The sequence below is a fragment of the Trachymyrmex cornetzi genome, unplaced genomic scaffold (assembly GCF_001594075.2).
Source record: "Trachymyrmex cornetzi isolate Tcor2-1 unplaced genomic scaffold, Tcor1.1 scaffold2574, whole genome shotgun sequence".
NCBI lineage: Eukaryota > Metazoa > Arthropoda > Insecta > Hymenoptera > Formicidae > Trachymyrmex > Trachymyrmex cornetzi.
The window spans coordinates 1-3,333 of record NW_017297243.1 but is presented as its reverse complement, the minus strand read 5'-3'; positions in this window follow the sequence as shown (position 1 = coordinate 3,333).

The following is a 3,333-nucleotide window of genomic DNA, read 5'->3' as shown; positions in this document are numbered from 1 at the left end:
GCTTGAGACTACAAAGCTCCTAAGCACCGGTCGCTGGGATGGTGGTGTCCAATCGAGGCGTGGTCAATTGGGATCACCCCATAGAAACTGTGGTAGGGGAATATGAACATATAACGCGAACAAACCCTATATTTTGATATACATTTTTCTATGTTTCTTCATTATTTTTTTTTTATAGATGATGTTACCTTTAACTCTGAGGAAATTGCTGTCGATTTCCTTCCTTGAGGCATATATGGCATTAAATTTAGACATAATTGCATTACCGCTTCCCTAGACAATCTACAAATACATTTGGATAATTATTATTATAATGCAACAGTTATACATTAATGAGTATATAATAGCATATTATAACATTTAGGTTAGAAATCAGTTAGTGTTTGCTAGGATTATACCTATATATTTCTCGAAATCTTTTTTCTGGAATATCGAAAGGATTTTGCGTGTCCCGTAAAATTTTTCGAATGATACGTAATCCGTTATTTCTATTTCTTCTATCTTCGTCTAGATTAATTATAAACCATGCAGCAGCCATTTTTATTTCACATTTTACGTGACATTTTCATTTTTCACAAGTTCACATAAAATTTTTCACTTTTCACAATTCACGCTAGGGAAAAAGTTTCATGATCGGTATCGTGGGTACCGATATGGTACGGTTTGGTATACGGGTAGCATAGGCAATTCCCCTTCCAGTAGTATATGTTCTAAGCTAGCAGTCCAGTTGTATATAGTCAAAGTTTGTATATAGTCAAAGTTGCGTATACGCAAGTAACAAGTTGCGAATGCTCGCAACGAAAAATCCCTAGGTTTCTATTCTCGAAATAATTACGTATACGCAAATATCAAGTTGCGAGTAATCGTAACAGAAAATCTCTAGAGCAGTAAGAAAAACAAATTAGGTCAAACGTAGTTCAATATTAAAACAACAAGAATTGGATAAAAGGCATACAACTACGAACGCAAGATATTAGTCGCGAATAAATATATATTTAATGATTAAAAATACATATAGATGTTTCGGTATCAATTAGACCATCCTCAGTAATACAAAAGTAACCTCAAATGAGAACTTAAATAATTATAAAAATCCGCAAGAATTAAAAGTCAATTTTAATTTTCTTCACCAAGAACTTTTAATTTTAATTTTCTTCACCAAGAACTTCACCAAAAAAATTTTCTTCACCAAGAACTTTTAATTTGCGTTGACGAATTTATATATTTATTGACTTTTAATTCTTGCGGATTTTTATAATTATTTATGTTCTCATTTGAGGTTACTTTTGTATTACTGAGGATGGTCTAATTGAGACCGAAACGTCTATATGTATTTTTAATCATTAAATATATATTCATTCGCGACTAATATCTTGCGTTCGTAGTTGTATGCCTTTTATCCAATTCTTGCTAGAGCAGTATTCTCGACACTCGTAAGTACTGTCGTATAGGCAATATTACTATGTTTACACGGCACGCTTTACGCCGAAGTTACAACATCGATGTTATGAAACTGGTCAATAACAGTCATTCCATTCTTCAGAGGAATAGCTATGATTGGCCAGTTTTATAACATCGATGTTATAACTTCGGCGTAAAGCATGCCGTGTAAACGTAATAATTCGTAATGCAACGATTGGGTTACCCCATACTTTTCTCTCGAAACGTATACGTTAATTACCTTAAAGTCTTGCAAGACGTGCATCTGGCCTTGCCGACATGATCGGACGTGTTATTGCGTTATCATTTTTGGAAAGTGTGACCGGCTTCAAACGCGCAATTTGAGTTTATGTTACTCTTTTAGACTTTCGTATTCTGCATATTGTTTTTGTTACTCACCGCATAAGCAGCATTTTCGATTCTGGCCGTATCGACTCTGTGTTACGAGTCGGGGCCATTCTCACGCGAAGAAGAAGAGGAAGAAGTTAATTACCTTATATCATTATGCGGTCCGCTCAGTTTCAGCCTTTGGGATAATATTTTGGAAGAAGAAGAAGAGAGACTGCGTTGAAGAGACGAGGTGAGTAATGTTAATGTATGTGTACATCTTAATAGTTAATAAATAAATATATATATACTCTGAAATAACACAAATCAAACAATAAAATACACTATAAATCTTACTTCAGAAAAGTTTTGCAACCTCTCATCACAGTGAATTATACCCTGCTCTCAATCATTGTTATATTTTTTTACACATACTACATATTACGAATGTACAATTGAAAATATTACATTTTTATATTAATTTTTATATTAAAATATTTTTGTTTGTAGGTGATTCAGGATATTCCTTAAGACCATGGATGATGGCTCCTATAATAGATGCACCAGAAAATAGCCCAGAAGCAGCATATAATAAGAAGCAAATGAAAGTCCGCTCGTTAATAAAGCAATGTAATGGCCTGCTAAAAATGCATTTTAGATGTTTATTAAAGCATAGGGTATTGCATTATTCTCCACCAACAGCATCAAAAATTATATATACGTGTGCTGTATTGCATAATATATGTATCAGCAAAAATGTGCCAATGCCATTAGATTTAAATGACGATATTGAAGAATTTGATTTTGGAATTAATGTTTATACAAATAACTATGAAGAAAATAATGTGTCTGAAATGAATATTCGTAGAATCAATCCAGATTTAGCAGCTGGTAGATTAAAACAGCGACAGATAATAAGAAATTATTTTTCTTAAGTGATAATAAAAATTAGTTAAACTATTTTGTTTCAATTATATATTTATACGTATATTTTAATATATTTTTGTCATGTGTATATACACATATATATAATTTTGTACTAATGTATTTAATAATAACATATTCAATTCTCTCACGCTTGATTGCGCCAATATTATTTTCTGTCTCTCTTTCTTTCTCTCTCGACCTAAAAAAAAAAGAAAAAGTTCTAAGTCTCGCTGAAAGCCTAAATAACTGGTGCAATTGCGCCTCAATATTTTATATAAATGCGAATAATTTCATTTTGTGTTTCGATTACAATAATTGAGGGCTATGATAAAAATAAACATTTAAAAATTCTTGGTTTTAAACATTTATTTTCGTACTGATATACATTAAAATTTAATATGCGATAAATTTTCGGATTGTTTATATATTATTCCAAATAACATATTTTCGAATCTCAACATATAAATAAAACAAATAACATACTCTATTCCCAATACACTGAAAGGTTTTATTAAGCGAGGAAAAGACAATCTTGAACATTTGTCCAACCAAAATGTGGTATATAAAATCTCATGTGATGATTGTGAGGCCAGTTATGTTGGCCAAACCAAACGTAAATTAAGTACATGATTGCATGAA